This window comes from Ooceraea biroi, chromosome 1, assembly GCF_003672135.1.
Source record: "Ooceraea biroi isolate clonal line C1 chromosome 1, Obir_v5.4, whole genome shotgun sequence".
In the NCBI taxonomy this organism is placed as follows: Eukaryota; Metazoa; Arthropoda; class Insecta; order Hymenoptera; family Formicidae; genus Ooceraea; species Ooceraea biroi.
Window position 1 is genome coordinate 8,656,097 of NC_039506.1, and position 19,056 is coordinate 8,675,152.

General features: G+C 45.7%; 1 protein-coding gene across 1 annotated transcript in view; it reads right to left on the reverse strand.

Moving 5' to 3' along the window:
* Positions 1–19,056, reverse strand: part of LOC105288122 (protein Shroom) — a 47,839-nt gene that overhangs the window by 10,067 nt on the left and 18,716 nt on the right. The gene's annotated exons all lie outside the window — the stretch shown is intronic.

A 19,056-nucleotide genomic window follows, 5' to 3' on the forward strand; every position in this document is an offset into this window, starting at 1 on the left:
GTTTTGGTCGCGATTCGAAATGCACAGAAGCATTTCGTAGAGAGACGGCTTGTAATTTTTACGACCGATTCTCATGCCTAAATGCATCAAGCGGGACTTATCCAAGCTAACAGACACGCGTGTATATACATCACGTGGAAAATAGATGGTATCACGTACATCTAAATCTCTAAAATGTTAGACGTGACGGATCGCATCAAATACTAGTAAAGCTATTGGTGTGTTATCGTATGTGCATTATACTAGAATAATGATGTTTAGATCGAACGGATAATTCCAGACGAAATGTTATACGTCAATCGTTACTGAAATATTAAAGAAGCATCATATTAATTTGACATTATGTCGGTAATTTGAAATTATTCATTCAAGCTGAGCATTATTATTTTGAAAATATATATATATAAATAGCTTTATTAATATTTGATGAAGTCAGTTTAAGTCTCAGCATAAGGTGTACGTCAATTTAAGTACAAATATCCGTGATTCAATCTTCACGATGATGTACGCGTCTAATTCGCTTGGGTTTGCTTTATTGTCCGCATATTTGCGCGATTGTACTAACACATCCTCGTGTTGATAATGATTAATTGTGCAGCGGACGTTGATTAATCATCGATTGAACTCACAGTTACGTAGATACAGCTACATGCATAGCTCAAGATACTCGGCGATGGTGAAAATACAGTTTAATCAAGACCGGATGTGGCCACTACCGCGTTACATGAATTTTAATTCCTCGGCATGCCTTTACGGTTCCATTAGTTTCTCACGGTCTTCTTTATCTTTCACACAAGCCAACGCAGGAATTCTTATTGGAATAGTTCGAAACTGTTGCAGCGTTGCATGCGAGTGCCATCATTCCAGCAACGCATCCTCGCGTTAATCGTGCAATTTAAGCGATACTCCTGATATGAACATATTTATATCTCACATGATTTATATCTGTACAATTCTAACGAACCAGTTCGCGATCAAACCGGTCATGCTGTAACGCGATTGCAACTTTTACTGCGCAACAATGTACAACGAAATATGTTGCATACAAAGAGTCTCTCCTCCTTCGACCTGTCGCGGATCTGTTTTCTTGTTTTGTCTTGTGTGAGCAGAAGTTATGAGCCAAACGCGCGATCTGTCTGGACGAGCGTTTCGTTTCTGCTACGGAAGATAGAGATCACCGAGACTAACATCCACAACACTGACACTGCAGCATCATTTCGACGTTTATCATTCCCGAACACGATCGAACATGTGATTCCCCCGGCTTAATCCGAAGCGTGCGCGCTCGTACTCACACTGATTTTTCTCTCTTAATCGGATCATGAACCGACATCGAAATGCCGTCACTGTCGCAATATCGTTCTACCTATCCGGCATTGTGTCAGATTTAAGCTCGCCCGTACTTACGAGGACGCACGTAACGCGACCAGTGTCAGATCCCATCAATGGATTCACAAAGTCGCATCGCTGAAATCGAAATTATCTTTCTCGATAGTTGCAGATGTATTTGCTACAAGGCTATCTCGATTGGAAAGAAAGAAAACTAAGTGCTCGAGTAATCTCCCATAATAATCATGCGCGCGTAAATCTTTCCTCTGGTCGAACGGTGACGTTTTAAGATTTGCGGCATACATGGAACTCGTTTCGAGTCGACGGCCCATCCTCAAAAGTGGCCTGCTTTCATGTTGAAGATTGACGTCGCTTTTGCGCAAATTGCCCCGACTTACATCGCGAGTCACACAGCTTTTTCTGGCCTACGAACGGAAAAGAAAGTTCCTATCGCAACAAAACCGTTAGAAGGCTGAAAGTAAAATTCGCGTCCGAATTCTAATCACGCGGGAAGCCCACCGCGAAATCGTACTTCAGTAGATACTTCCGGCATGACAAGGAGACTGCTTTACGTGTACGATAAGACTTGATGCAAGAGTCTATAGAAACTATAAAGTACAATATTTAAGGAAGAGAAATTCGATTAAGACGAATTTCCATGATTCGTTCGTAGGGATGCTTTCGTAATGTCGAAATGCGATTCAAGTGGAACTTTATTATACCGTTAATTGCACTGCGCACCGCCAATTTGCAAGATAAACGATGTGATAGACGTGCTATTCATAGGAATGAATATATTATATAACTCGTTATATACTACTTGTATATTACAAGTATAAGTATCGCGCGACTGCGCGAGATAAACGCAGGGATAAAAATGATTATAAGTTTCCCATTCCGCTCGTTCGATGCCGTAATTTACGATAGCATATCCAAATGACTGCGAATATTAAAACGCAACGGCGTTTTATTCGCGTAATATTTTTACGAGGTAAGCATACACCGGCAAAATGCGATCCGATCGAAAAACATATTTCGCGAGTGATTGCTTTGCCGTGCTCGTACATACGCCGCGGTTTTAAACCGCCGGTGGTAATGAGGCTCATTCATAAAATAAGTAACGATCCTGTTCGACGAAGAGCAACGAGTAGCGCGCGCCCGCGAAACACGAGGCCTTAAAAGTTACGTCGAATAACGACCGTACATAACTGCGTACACGCACCGAGCCCCTTTCACGACATGCGTTTCTCTCTTTTTCGCGACCGATCGGACGCGGTGGGAGAGATAGTTATCGGTAAAGATAACAGCGCAAACAACGGAGTAAGAAGAAAAGGAACGTGCATCGCGGATGTGTTTCCTCGATAAGAAAAATAAAGAAAAACGGAGAAAGATGATTCATTCTGCGGTTTTCTCGAGAGTAAAAATTGCCGCGTCCTTCGCACTTTTATTATCTCGAACGTTTCCGTCGACGGTATTAAATGCGCGACTAGATAAATGTACGTAACGACGAGCAATCGCAACAGCGACGAATCGTACGTGCGGATGACAGTGTTCGTCCAGAGTATTATCATGCGAATGATAAAAGCCATAACGATGGCGCGACTGCAAGACTAGGCGTGAGTAATTTATCGCCGGGATGAATATCGGCTGCCCGGTAGCCAGTTCACGTTACCGGTATATCACGGTAATTGATGACTGGTGTTGCGTTCCCCTTAGTACTCTATCGTCTTGTATCACGCACCAACGACTTTGTGCAGCGGGTAGTTTGTAAAGTGTTTATCAATTACAATCGTCGGCGCTCCGAAAGGAGTCGATAAGGAACTTGCAACACGCCCCGACGCCTTTGCGAGATAATCGCATCTCCAAGGTGTTATTGTTGAAAAGTATCCGCCAAGATAGACGGAGAGAAAGGCGATAAGATATTCTCTCCGTCGATCGAGTTTTTGCCGTATAATCTTGCGGATAATAATGTGACTATTTATCGCGTCCGTTTTATGGACACGTCGCGGTTCGACGAGATTCCGTAACATCGTTCCTCACTCAGCGATCGGTAATAAGTTTTCCATCGGCTCTATACTTACGCCTCTCTCTTGATTTGCGCGGGGATCAATTACGTCGCGCTGATATACACTTGCAGAAATATGCGTCAATATTTTATACGGTTCAATAGAAATGTTTTCCATTCGCGATACTGATATGATTCACGCAATCACCCGATCTGGCGCGCAGCAATATTTATAGATACGTGCAACCGGCATACATATCGCCGCCGCGCGTAAATAAAACGTCATACACGGCGTTTGTTCGGCGTCTTAATTATACGAGCGTCGTCGTGTCGTCGTTTTAATTAAAATCCAACCAGCCCCCGACGCGAGCCTCTCCTCTCGGTTTCGCAAAGTTCTCCGCCTCGGTAATATTTACGGATACCCGGATACCGGATGCGTATGTACACGCGTTCGCGTGTATCGCGGTTACGGTGCACCATGCTCCCTCCTTTGTTCGACAACTTAATTATGCGGCCGTGAATCGTCGTCGTCGTGGTCGTTTGCGTTGAAATTGAAAAACAAGACGCCGATCTCTCGTCGATCTCGTCCCGCCGATACGCGGACAAGTATCGCCCGTAAATACGCGTCCTTTCTCGATAGAGTACACGGCGTACATCGATATGCCGATACGGTTGCATGCTTGGTGTCTCGTACTCATTAGAGCAGATCTACGATCAGCAGACACCGATCGGTCGGGAAAGGCGATCGGTCATTACGACACCCCGGTAATTAACTCGAGGCCGAGTTCGTTTGAGGCACACTACGCGCTCGTACGCACGTTATACGTGTACGCGCGAATTAACCGCCGCGCAAGGGGGAGAGGGGAAAAGGAGAAAACGCAACGATCTCGTACGTAGCCGCGCTCGTACGATTTACATATTCGACCGTATTTATACGGCCGCGCGACGCTGATGGTTTTATTTGTCCGAGCGGATCGTCACACGCCAACACGCTCGTACCCGACAGAATAAGGACCAGCCCACCGGCCGCAAGCGACGTCTGCCAGTTGAGGCCAATTTTCCGGAATGCGTATTTATGTGTCACGACTTGTCGGAGATGATGCCCGTCCGCAACAATATATTATAAATCCAGACATCCGCCGTTCAGCTTGAATCGTCGGAACTACCAATTGCGTCTTTGATGATCACTTGGACGACACGTTGGACGTTCTTGTAGGATCGAGCTCGTAATCGCGCGCGATCGGAGTTTGGTCGTTTTTTTCCGTGGTAACTTGAAAGTCGAAGCCGGTCACAGAGCAGATAAATCGCGACCTGTAAAACCGAGGCGATGGAGGAACTCCGGCGTATGACATTTCCCTTCGCACCGAACAGTTCACTTTCTACGCGCGTAAATCGCATATGGAACAGTACCATTAGACGGCGCGCGGTCTCTCTCTCACGTGGTCCATTGTTTTCACACGGGATGGTATTGCGTACGACGCGGCAGATGTTATGCAAACACGTATCGATATCTGTTGAACTGAATCTCTCGAGGCGCAGCGCACCTACGCGCATGCATGCATCCACGCGAGCGCAGCATTCAGCTTACGCAGCCTCATGCCTGCGCTCCTGAGAGGCGTGGGACCGATCCGGGTGTGTATTAAGACGCGAGAAACTAATTAGCCGACGTGGACGATATTGTTCCTCGACGGCAATGCACACGGAAACGCCGGAGTCGCAGGCGCGAAAAGTGAAAACCGCCCCGGCTGTCATTTGCGCTTCCGCGAGGCCGCTACTCTAAATACGCTAACTGCGATTTTTTTTTGGATTCCCATGGCGAACACCGGTGAAACGGATGAAACGACATGATCGCCGTGACCGGGTCAGGTCTCGACGTCTTGATTACCATAGTAGAAACGGAACACTTTGGCGCTAATTATAAGTCCATTAAGCAACGTTTGTCAGTGGTAAGTCGACGCGGCCGACGCGCCGCAGTCTACGACGTCTGTCTAGTGCAACAAACACAATTTGCGTAAAAGCGATGAGTGAAATCTCGTGTTATTCAGTATGTCGACCTTGGCTCACTTGCGATTTCGAAAACCGCTGCCGTGATTTCATGAACGGCGCGTAAAAGCCATCTAAACGAAACGAATACGGTACACATCGTTAGCTTCTTTTAAACGCGAGCTGCATAATGGAGATTCGAAGGTTTCCCGACAAAACTGTTAACTGCGTGTCTCGTGAATGTCAATCAAACAAAACTTTGAGATATAGATAGAATTTCAACAACACGTGATTTTTATTTATCAAATAATCTTTTTACAATTGAAATTCGCATATGCAATAGCATATCGTCATAGAGTATAATATTTCTTTAGAGATCCTGATCGATCTTTGAGATAATCTGATTCTGATTTTATTAGATTTCTTCAAACTTTCAAGATGTGGCCTTAATTTCGCACAATGAGCCACCGCTTTTGACCTCGTTCTCGTGCAAACCATTTCTGCGAAATCAGCGTATTGTACTTGTACTTCCCTCCGCCTACTCAACATCAAAGAATCAAGAGTACTGTTATGAGAGGACAGTAGCTGCCCAATTGATCGCCACAAGCAGACGCGGTCAAATATCTCAGTATTCTCTCATGGTACTTAATATGCAGCTACCGTGAATGAATCACGGTGCAGTCCACGAATGCCGATCCGCAGTCAATCCCTCCATGAAAACAAAGTTACGTGACTGCCGCGTTGCCTTTTGCAAGCAGATTCTCGCGGACAGTTCAACGATTATCGCTGATACGATATCGATACAGATTGGTCATTTCAGATATCAATATGTAGAACAAGAATGTTTACGTAGCGGTTATCGCTGATTTGTTTTATCAGATATTTGAGCACTCACAATATTTAGTATCTGCAGCAAGAACAGTGTTATTTTTTGGAGGACGTGGTTCTACACCGTGTGTTGTAATTCTCTCTCTCTCTCTCTCTTAAAGACACATGTGCTTCCTGTTGGAAGTAAGAGATGCTTGTAACCTACTGTACGCGCAATTCAAATGACAGTTGCCCTCGTCACTTACGAAATCAGAATGCGTAGTGTGAGTAACGTGCGAGAGCGTAAACAGGAGCCTCGCGGACAGGTGCCTTGTCCCCGCGACCGACGAAATTCGGGTCGAGTACTCGATTCCCCTGATCCATCCGCGTTTCTGCCAAGGGAAAACTAGCACTTGCCGGGCAGACGAAACTTTCCTCGCGGTCTAGCGAGCAAAAACTGTACGGCCGCGAGGTGAGCGCGGATGAGCGCCGAAGCAACGATAATCTCCATGCAAATGAAAGTATCGTGGACCAAGATAAAACGGGTCCTGCGGTCTGATCCTCTATAGTTTTTTCTATGGTGTGATTTTAATTACAAATGAAGAGGCTGTATAAAGTCACTCAAATATTGATTGATTTATGTGTACTTATACTGAAATTCTTAGACACTTATACGTGTATGTACATATGTGAATACAAATATTGCTGGATGAGCATGTTACGAGTAGAATATCTCCATTTCCGCCATAATAAATGGTCAGGATTGGTTCACTTGGACAATTTGCAAGCGAGCGAAACGACAAACTATATCAAACAGAAAACCGTGAGGAATGACAGCTGAGTATTCAGGTATCATTCCTCTTTAATATTTGTGGACTGTCATGCTCGCAAAGGAATGCCGCATTTTCAAGGCTTCGCACGTGGAAGCCGTACTTTGGAAACCTGTTGTCGTCCGAAGCTTTTATTCCGGAACGAAAGAACACATGTACGATATATCGGTAGCATATCAAGAACAAACGTGATCTTCTGATAACATGAATTCTTGATTTAATCAAATGCAATTTCTATCTAGAGAGAGATAGAAAAACTTCATGACGATTGCAATTATTAATTAAAATTAATGTAAAAATTATTAAATAAAATTCTTGGAAATAAAGTCTCAAACTGCCCTGCTCTCTTTTTCTCTTATCAGATTTCATGTCACGTTAACGAAGTACAGCATTTTCGGAAGTTCATCTCTGTCAGAGACAGCACGCGAGTATAAAGTGTAATATTTTAGGTGTGAAGATTTCACAAGCAGATCTTTTTGGTTATCTGGGCCATACGGATGATAATCGCGACGCGACACGAGGCGAGTAATCGGGTCGAGATAGCCGAGATATCTGCGACCGAAATGAGAGTCGAAAGCGAAACGTGACATTTCGTTAAGTCCGCTGCGATTTCATAGAGTTAATCGCTCGAACTTTGTACCATTTCATATCAAGTGATATTGACACTTTTTTTTCGTCGATAAGAGTGCACTTGAATCGCCGGGCAGTAAATTGATCGTTTTCTAAATTAAAAGAAAGAGATAGAAAGATCAGATATAATTGTTTATCAAACAGTGATCGATCAAATTGAAACGAAAATATTTTGTATGTGAGAGGCAATAAAATGCAAACATTTTGGCAATTTGAGAATTGCAGTCGCGTAACACGATATAATAACTCGTTGATTTCGCTAATAAATTATGACGCTGCAAAAACGCGGTCGCGCTGCCACGTACTTCCTTATTCCGTCTCACACGCTCTTCTGATACAGTGAAAGTAATTCGTAACGGTAGAATCTGGTGCTACACGAGTGACAGAAGCGCGAGATCTCTTTGATTTTTATCACGATCGTGATAGCACGATGACTGTCATGTGAAATATCACCGTCGATGGACAGGACGTTGACATTTTCGACACCGTCGAATATGCGAATATCCGCACACGATTGTATATCGACGAAAGGCGACAATAACATTTTTGCTCGGCTTGGTCCGTCTTCGTTCCCGTGGAAAATCGCACGATGATATAAAACGTCGCTGGCGTGGGAAGAGAGGGTCGCTTATCGGTTTATCGTACCCGCATGGCACCGGCTAACGCAACGTTATCGCGCGTACATACGTTTACGCGGGTAATGTGTATTCCTGATGTACTTAACTATTCGCCGCCATCGAGTTCTCCGTTCACCTTGCTTGTTCGCACCTATAATTTTTTGTGAAAAGTCTTAATGAAGGCTGCGATTTCGATTAATTTATTAATTTCGTACGGAATTACGTTGGAGAGGAAATTAGATCAATTTCCTCATGTGTTCTCTAGATTGTCTTGATATCTATTCACGCAGAGTATACTATATAATAGATATAGATTTTGTTATTCTTGCATATCACAAAAAATTAATAAAGCAATTATATAAATATTGCAATTATTATATATTATATAAATATTGCAAAATAAAACGGAATTATATGAAACTACTGGATTGCGCGTTAAGGAGAAAATATATATAAATTACTTAGGAACAGAATATTATTTTGTTATGTTATCGATAAGTTTATAGCAATAATGATTTGGATACGTTTATTTCCACGAACGTTCAATATGCTAATTATTCAATATGCTAATTCATATTTGCAGTGGAAAGGTAATTAACTGAACCATGAATAAAAATAGAAAAATTTAATTAACGATGCAGTACCTCGTATGCATAAACAAAGCGTGCAATTGCCTGGAATTAGTGTTATTATAGCGTCAAATGCCGTGTGACGGGTGCCATAGACACAAATAAATTTGTATAAGCAACTTCACATAATTTTACGTCCTTGGACAATAAGCCGTGACGTGCTTACGCGATGTAAAAAAAGATTTTACGAGGAAGGAAGCTGTACAACACAGAGGCGTACGGCCAACCTACTTTCACACTTGGCAACGAACTGCACTCGGATTGGCAATTTAAAGGCGCTCGACTGCGGGAGCAGTTGAAGCTGAATTATGTTGCTCGTGCAACAACTTGTGCCGATCATGGTGGTTCAGCCTTAGAATCGATCGACGAAACGACTACGTCGCGATCAGAGCAACGCGCAGTAGAAAATCGCAAATGTGCAGAGCAAAAAGAATTGCGTGGCTATAAAAGATTTATATTATAAAAGAAAAAACAAACAAAACGCGGAGAAACATCGCGCAGAAACGATCGCGCGGAGCAAATAGCGATGACGGAAGCGTTGCGACACGAGGATAACTATGTAGTACATGCAAATTGGATTCACCTATGTAGATATTAGATCGGTAAATGTCTTCTGCTTTGACATACGTACATACATACTGAAGGTATCGCGTGACGAAAACCTGATGAAAAAAATCGTGTTCTTTCTCTTTTTCTGTAGGATGCCTCTCTTCGATGACGTAATTTTACGCATATCAGCCAATGACATGTAGCTTCTAGCGAGCGATCGGAGGCAGAGCTATTATCGAAGACGATATTATGCGCGAAGATGTAACCCGCGATGGCATTCTCTCGAAATTAATGGCATAACTGTACACTCGAACTATGATTTATACCTATGTACAAGTTGCTCACTCCTTAAGCTGGTAAGCGCAAAAATGACGTTCGCATCCTTGCGCAAGAAGACGCGAATGACCGTGAAGAAGCAGCCCTTCTTTCTCCCGTCTGCCAACTTGCATTACGTGCATTGTGTTTAAATAATGTGATTTTATGATTCACGCTCCTCGGTTCTCAGCGATCGGTTCATCAAACGACAGTAACGGCACAAACGTCAATTAATATGTAATCAATTCCTTAAATGGCCAGTGACGCACGGTCTTGGAAGCAGTACGTGATCGAAGAGAAAAATGTTTTCTCACGGTGAGCTTCTCGCGTTTCGGGCAATGTCGATTTAATTATGTCTCAAGAGTGTAAATAGCGACATAAAAGATCCTGGTTTTATTTATAATCGTTGCGGTATCTTTTGCGAATGTGTATGCCTTAAACCTTTGCAAAACAATGAGTCACTTCAAGGCTGCGGGACAGCAAGGCCAGCCGTTTTATTTTCAGAATTAATGCAAGAGATAAGCCTAAACTGCTTGCATCTAAAGAGTGCAGTTGAGGGTATCCCACAGTATGTCATGTTCGCTTATTCGAGCTTGTTTACTTTAGTTGACCGCACACGATAGATGAAACGATATATGCACAAGGAAAAAGAAAAAAACTGCATGTAAAAAATTAATCTCACACAGTTAAACTATGTATTTCAGTGAGAAATCTTTTCGCAGGCGTGCCAACCACTTTTTTGATTACACTTCCGCATTCTATAGCGAAGAGAAGAAAACTAGATCGGTTGTTTCGTAAAGTTCATACAAGTTTAGAGCGATTTTTAAGCAGGCGGAATACATATAATAAACGCTTTTCAAGTGTCAGCAACTCGAGTTGAGAAGTAACAAATCCGTTCGCGGCGCGTATCCATCTCACCGCCCTCGCTGACGAAATCACCCACGCGTATCCCGCCTCCGGAGGTGAAACAGCAGGAAACCGTTGCAGCGGAATAGCCATCAAAATGAGACGTTGCTCGACATGCACATCACGCCGAGGTGTCCAACACCCACGACGGGCATTTCGATCGTTTGCGTGCGGTCTCAACAACGCGGGAGTCTTCAGAACGAGCGTTTTCGGTACTTTCTATTTTTCGCGTGCGAGCAATCAGGTCAGGTCAGCCTTCGCCAGTCGATCCTCCACGGCGATGACTCAAGCGTATGATCCTGCGACGGGCTTGGAGGCCCGACACCTCGCGCTTCATGGCAGAACGCGAGGAAGCGTCGCGGTCGTCGGGAGGAAATCCGACTGGTTGCCTCGAAGAACGGAGCGGAGAGAATGCGTAGAAAGTATCTGTCACGGGGCAGGGCACGTAGATGCGAATCGCCAGGAGGGCTCCGGCAAGAAGTACTCTCATTTTCCACGCTCCGGTGAACGGCGACAAGGTCTCGGCGATGGGATCCGGTCGCGAGAGATAGATGGAAATGGACGCACGGAGCAGAGGAAAACGGCGGTTGAGGCGCCAGGACAAAGGGTAAGGACGCGTGAACCGACCAGGGTCGAGGAATGTGATAATAGCCAGCAAGGCAAAGTAACTAATTGCCGCACAGCGACGCGTGTAGCCGCGAGAAGCTCTTGCGAGGAACAACACGGCGAAACGATGTGCGCCGGAAGAACGCAGTCGTCCTCGCTTCGTCTCGACTTGCATCGGTTTGAATCTGTCTGGCACATTTCCGACAAGTCTGATGCATATCGCGCCTTTGATTGCATTTTCTGATCACAATGTTTGATCGTGTGCATGTAAGCAGTCAGTAATAATTGTAAGCAAGACAATGAAGTTTGCTTGTAATACATCGAGTTAAAAAAGAATAAGATTTTTGACAAATCTCTCTTTTGTTAATCTTGAAAGTATTTTAATAAAATTATTTTACATTTTTCATATAGTATTTTTTAATGCGCTGCGTGACTAACAGAAAGAACTTATATCAAGATAATGTGTTCAACTAGCACCTTGATTTGGCAAGTTTTTTCTTCGAAAGCGTGTTTTGTGTAATGCAATCTCTGCACACTTTATACAATACACTTTTGAAATTATTTTGCACAGGACACTGTTAACACATTATTAGCAAGCTATCTCCTTTTCAAAATATTTGATGTTATCACATCACAAATACGGCGTTAAAAGGAGAACGCGGGTCAAGGATTGCAGCCTCCTCCGTCGCAGGGAAATCGGCATCTAAACGAAGATAGTCGGCAATTTAGCGACCTCGCATACCAGACATTCTCGCGCTTAGCGCTTAGCGCGTTCCAGTTTTAGTTTCTTCGCTTTACTTCTGCATCTCTCGCGACTTCTGCATCTAATATTCTATCCACGTGATGCAACGCGCTGGTTTCACGCACGCATCTCGCATGCGAGTATTCACGAAATTTTACTGGAGGCACAGTAGAAAACGCATGCAGGAAGTGAAATATTAATCGAAGAGGAGAGCACGCAGCTGTGCGCGGCAGCAGCAGATGTCTAATCGTCGCCTGACAACAAAATCGATTGCCGGCTACACTTCGCGGCGCAACGAGAAGCATTCAGCAATGCCATTCCCGTGCGCACAATTGCGCTATCACGTCTTTCATAACAAGCCTGCAATAAAGTTGACGATAAAAAATCGACGCGTCACGTAATTTACATATCATCGGTAACAAATATCTGCGGTTAACCGCTACTAAAGATATCCCGATGGGTGCATTACCGCACATAATTGTGAGCTTACGCGACTGGAATAATGGCCGGTCTCTATCATTTTATAGATATACAGCCTTTTAATTAACTGCGCGAACCGCTCTCTCTCTCTCTCTCTGTTCCCTATTTTCTTCATTGGCTTTTCTGACATCATGTTAATATCGAAAACCGTTTTTGTTATCTCACCCACGGTAGAATTTCGCGTTTGTTTGAAGCGTGTCGTGTGCACGCAAAGCGTAACAACTGTAAGACTATACGCGCGGCGCGCAGCACGCGATATCACGCCGCGTGTAGGTAGATAATGATCTGTTAACGACGTCTGGAGGATTGCTGAAGGAAAAAAGGGACTATTACGTTCCCCCGGTGTCGCGTCGCGAAATTGCAACGTCACTTCGCCGGGATGGCGAGCGTAGAAACTGCAGCGCAAGGCCTCTCCCGCACGAAATACTGTACCGCGCGCTCGTTTTCGAAATTAATGTTGAACTGGATGATGGAGACTAATTGTAAATGGTTCTGCCAATCGTGGGAATCCGCGCTGATTACATCGCAGGCATCCAGCTGCTTGGTACGACGTAAATAACTGATGAACTTGTGGCCGACTCGTTATATTAATCATTTCCTTGGAACAAAATTCTTTCGGTGAATCAACGAACGACGATCATCCGCGCGGAGATCATCTTGCTCATGATGTGCTCATAGAGCTCCACCACAGATGCCTTTTTATCATGCTTTGAACAGATCTTACAATAAAATCAAAGCAGTCATTGAATGACGACGTAATCATCAATAAATGCCGTCGAGCATCAAAGATCGAACGGAAGAATTTGTGAAACGCCGGAAAGTAACGAAAATGAAGGATACATCGAGCGACGTGTCCAGTTGAGAGAAGATAACGATTAATGGACGGAACAGAAACGAAGAGCGAGCGAAAGGTGGCCGGAGGAAGGGGAGGACGAACGGGGGAAAACCACGAGGCAGTTGCCACGGATAGAAAAGTAATGAAGCAAAATGTAAAAACGCTAAATGGTGGGAACTAAACAGTCATTTCGGAGCGTCGGAAGACAAAGGATAACGGAAAAGACGATTTGTAAGGTAGCTAATGGAGGCGGTGGAGCGAGTATAAAGGAGTCGAAGCGAGCAGCGCCGGACTAGAAAGACAATCGGTCGTAGTTAACGGTTGTAATCCGAAAGGGTATGCCACTGACCGCCTCAAGAGGCCGTTTTGCTTATTGCCTTAAGAGATACCGCCGCAACACTACATCGCTGGTGTTACGTCGCATCGTACCAAAGGCCTCATACTCGGAAAGGATCGTTCGTCGAGGGGCATTAAATGTCGATCGTACGTGTCTGTACCGGTTGTTCGCTGATCGCGCGACAGATCCCAACCAGTGGAATAAAAGACGCACGATGGCTTCATTGAACCAGCACGACAGTGCGCAGAGTCAACTGCACTATGATGCAACTCACGTGCCGCGTAAACCGGATGCATGCGTCACGCTAATATGAGAGACGAGCGAGATCGATCGACCAAGCGGATGGGCAAATTCCTTCTCGTCGAATCCATTGGGAGATCATCGGATCTATTGGTTGGTCAGAGGACATCAATGAGGATGCCAATAGCGAACGACGCTTATTCCGTCTATCGCGCGGTTCCTCGAATCGTATCGATGCAAGGCGGAAGTAATAAGTGATTACGATGGATAGGTTCTTTATGGCCGATAAAGAGGGTCGGCGATCGCGTACTAACAGCGAGGGGTGAGGCAGAGGAGAGAAAAGCGAGAGGAAGGAAGAGACAGAGGGAATCGCGGATGCATAAGCGTCACCGTTGTGGAACCGTCGTCGCACCGACTCGACTAATTTCGTCTCGTCTAAGAACTCAATTTCGCCAGGCCAATTACCGCGTGGCAAATAATTCCTATCCCCTTGCCTCCCCCCGTCTTTCGTTCAACATTCCACGGTAATGACGACGGTACGGGGAGGTGTGGATAGACTAGCATCGCTTTGGCACACACAAGAGAGACCGAATTCCCAGAAGACGATGGAGAAGCGTTTCCCAACAAAGAGGGCCTTGTTCTAAGGGCCTACGCACCAGCCACCGCGTGCGAGAGGAAAATTTCATAGCGAGCACCTTTGACTCGCGATAAGATTCACGGCAACGTGGCGCCTTTAAGGTGATGATCAATCAGCGAGTTCTGTTAATCGTCCGGTACTTAAAATAGATTAAGTAGATTTGTTAAAGATGTCCTGTTCGTTGGCAACTGTTCAGGCATTGAATAATCGCGTTTACATATTATTGCTTTGTACCGCGATTACTTTGAATAAATTTAAAAAAATATTAGCTGCTCTAAAAATTTGTCATACTTTTTAATATTGCAGAAATCACTGTATTTCAGCGTTTTGCAGTCTAGCGTAACACTTATCATACCTGATTGAATATATTATACGAGACACGAAAGTTGTTAATTATGTTTACACGCTAATTGCACGTTATCGCTTATTATTTCTTAAAGAGAAATTAGAGTTCGGTGGTGAGCAAATATTTTGCGGTAATTGGGAGACATGCGATGTTTACGGAAAAGATCGCCTCGCGTGCAATCGGCCATTAAAAGTAAAAATGCGCCCACGTTAATAGGTGGCCCCCAAACCCAAATCCGGGAGCGGTTTTTTAAAGTCGGCCGCTCACGCGTAGGCAACGAGATTAATAAGTCGCTATTAATTAATATCAAACAAAAATACCCGGTCCAAAATCTTAAAATAACGGGAACTTGCGCGCCGTCAGGACGTGGCCGCTCGTGTGCCGTTATGAAGCCGCACGAAGGCCGGCGTCCGCGTCAAACGACTAATGAATTTCATAATTAATATCATTATAATTAATCACGGGCCCTCACGACGCCTGCCGTTCGTCGACGAGCGCCGCCTCCGCGCTGCGAGCAGATTTCACGCGGCCCGGAGGTTTTTCCGGCACGATCGATCTCCGGCGCCGAATCGATTATCTCCTCCCGCTGGATCGTCCATCGCGAGCGCCCGCTCGGCCATAAATCAAAGCGGCAACTCGTAGGACCCCGTTGGAACGGGGCTCCAGGTCGTAAATCGCGAGACGTCTCCATCGCTCGTCTTGCGCGCGATGCGTCCGCGCGCGCGAAACGGCCGCAGCTGACCGATCGCAATATCGCGCGGATCCACTCGTCACGATTTTACACGGTGCTCATAAGGGAAGTTTACGTGGGCCCGGCGATTTCTTGCGCTTCACCTTCGCGGCGAGGCGCACCCACGCACGTCTTCCCGAGGCGGAATGGCGAACGGACGACGTCTGAAACGAGATCGAGGCTATTCGCGGATCGTCCGTTTCGCTCCGCGCACCTGGACATCCCACGGAGTGCACGCGGTTGCAACTTTGGGCCCCCGGAGAACGCGATCGGTTAGCTTCGCGATCGTTTTACTGCGTGTCGTCGTCGGCGAACGCTCCTGTCACTGCTTTTCATCCGCGCGATTGATCGCTCCAATGCGACTCGGATTGGGTGTCGGAGCCGGCCGCACCATAAACCAAATTTCATGCGCCGGATACATTGTGAATGAGCGTATTGAGTCGCGGGATCAAAGTTGACAAGCTGTTCAACCGGCACTGACTGGAAATGCCGTACAGCGTAACAGCGATCGGAATTAGTGAACGTAAACGCGTGTGAGTATTTATTGACTGCGTCTCTCTGTGTGCAGCTTACCTGGAACGCAAGGAGTGGACGTTTGCTTGGAAATAATCGAATGTAATCAGTCTACATATTCTTCTTATGCATTAAGAACATGTGCACCAGTTACATCAAGGTTGCACGCGGATAATACGTTCCAACATTCCGTGACGAGGTGAAGTGATATTTCAACTGAGACACTTCAGCAGATCCCTATACAAGTGGCGTACGCAATATCAGAGCGGTAGTGAGATTATATCTCTCAAGTATTGAAAATGTAACAACGTAATAAATCAGCGGGACAATTTATAAATATAATTAGAACAACACTTGCGTAATGTCCTGTAAGTGTAAAGTAGTAACATCTATTTAGATCATGCTTGTACGCAAAGTACTTCTTTAAAAAAGAACCGCAGACTCGATATGCAGTTGAAATGCAATAAATATACAAGCGGAACTAATATAATAGCGTATACGAGACACAATGGAACTCTTCAAGTCGGGGCATTTTCTCATCACGAGCAAACCGAACGTTCCAGTAGCGAAAATTCTCGGGTCAGAGGTGCGCGCACCGAAGCACGGAGCCTGGCGTTATGGAGAAAACAGCGTTCGAAGGTCTCGGGCATCGTTAACGGTTGAACAACAGTATCGAATGAACAAGCGCATCCGTTGCAAACGCCAAGTTAAAACCGCGTAATGAGCCGTCACTCATTTTCCACCTAGATTACCGTATCGGCTCGTTACCTCTCACCCCGGGACCGATCTGAAAGCGTTTAAGCGGCTCGAATGTATATCGCGGTTGAGAACTTGACGGGGTGACTAAGATCAGCCGGGATGCAGGGACTCCCAGATCGATCGGCGATCGTATCCGACGACGCAATTAGGGACACGGAGTGTTGTAACGCGCGGTGACCGGCAAGCATCGCGTGGAGAACACCCGCGCGGCAATTTCCAAAGGGGAGACCGCTGCGATCTCCCGCTGCACAGTCTAATTGTTATTAATTAGCGCGAGATCGTGGCCACGGCTCACAATCAGATCGAGCGTCGGTCGATAAGCGGCAACCTATTAACCCGTTGCAAGGTGAGCGCAATTAAAGATCGTGACTCCAATCGAGCATCCGGGGTAAGTAGCGATTCGTGTAGCGAGATACGCGATAGTCGGCATTAATATCGCACCGCAACGCGCGCGTAAACGCGGAATACGGAATGAACGCGGCCGGGAATGAAACGCGCTGGAATGCCGCGTTTCTTCGCGAAAGGAGAAACACAGCACGACCGCGCCGGTGGAATCTGGATCGCGTGTGTTGCAATTTGAGTGGTGCCAAGTTGGCCTCTGGTACAACAACCTTCACACATCGTCACTGCGCCGCGTGATAAGACGAAATTGAGAGAGAGGGAACGTGAAAATTTCTATCGATCGATTCGTGGCACCGGAAAGGCGTGGAGAATGGCGAATTAAATCCGATTTACGGATTCGCTTAATTCGCGAGATACGCAAGTAGACCGTCGGAGCAGAAACGCGGAAACGTCTGCAGACTATATTTATAATATCGCGGTTGAGAGCAAGACCGCGCGAGTTTTAAATTAACCGGTTAAACGTGCGCTCGTTCCGAAAGTTAAGTAACGACCTGGCGCGACGCTGAAGACGTCTTGAGCCGAAGATGGTTTACGTCGACGAGTACAACGTGTCGGCGCGTCCGCTGGAATCGCATCCGACTTGACTTGACAATGAATTCGAGCGCGGCTCGATAAGTAGCGAGGCGCCCTTGCGACCGCAGGGGAATCCATGTTCAGGCTCGCGAGAAAGGAAGAAGGACGAGCGGAGAGAATAACTCGGAGTCTGGCGGAGACACTAGACGGAGGGAAAGACGGCGATCGTTTCGCTTAGCTGTTCTTTCTGCTTCTTGTGGCCGTATCGAGCGAATAGTTCCCAGGCTTCGCTCGGTTACTTCTTAGACCCGCCAGGCCGACTTCTGTCGCAGTAACCGACCTACACGTATAAATCCCGTAAGTCACCACGCGACGAGTGATCGTTAATTAAAATGGGGAAAAAGGCGAAAATCTAGTCTGAACTCAAGTTGGTGCGTGTTACGCGCGCGAATCTCGTTGGACCGCTTTCGGATCGATTTCGACGATTGGATTGAAATGTCGAGTCCGCAAATATTATACTAGTTTCTATATCAATATTAAGTGCTAAATTAGCGGCGCAATCAGATAATAACTATCTCCGAATATCATGTATCGTGTGTTATGTATTATATATATATTTGTTATTGATCCTTCTATTATTGTAAACTTGTACTTTTTCTGATCGGAAAGTAACGGAACAGCAATTCGCAGAACTTCGCGCCAAATAACGCAACGATATTTATTTATTCGTTGTTTTCTTGACAAGATACTGGCGCGGTCTGAAACGGTCGTGGAAACAGATCTGCCGATCCAATTCCTTGCGCAACCAATATCCCTCCGATCGATCGAATGGATATCACTCGGCGTACGATAATATCGTTGAATAACGGTCTGGACGAATTGCTTTCACCGTATCTCATATATGAAAGTTGACGGCGATAAGAATTTCGGCGATATCATCTCGCAGCCGCATTGAAGCAACGACAGCACCGATTGCTGAACGGATTCTCAGGTTTGTACGACGTCAGTTTTCAGCTAGATCACTCCTGTGATCGTTCCTCAATGAACCGGAACTCGCTTCCTGCGGACGCGGCTCCGTTCCTTCGTCCACTTCAGAATCTTTCTTAGAGGAATCTAATCTCGTTATGCGGTGACGTCGCGTCTCGCGGCGATGTTTCATAAATTCAGCCGATTTTCTTGAAACGCCGTCTAGAACAAAGACCAACGCGACAGATCGTGATCGCGCGTGTAAGGACGAATCGCGAGACATCGCAAATGGAGTGTGAAATTTTAGGTTGCCATGGCGGAACGATCGGTTGTCGAGGGGGAGGTCGGTA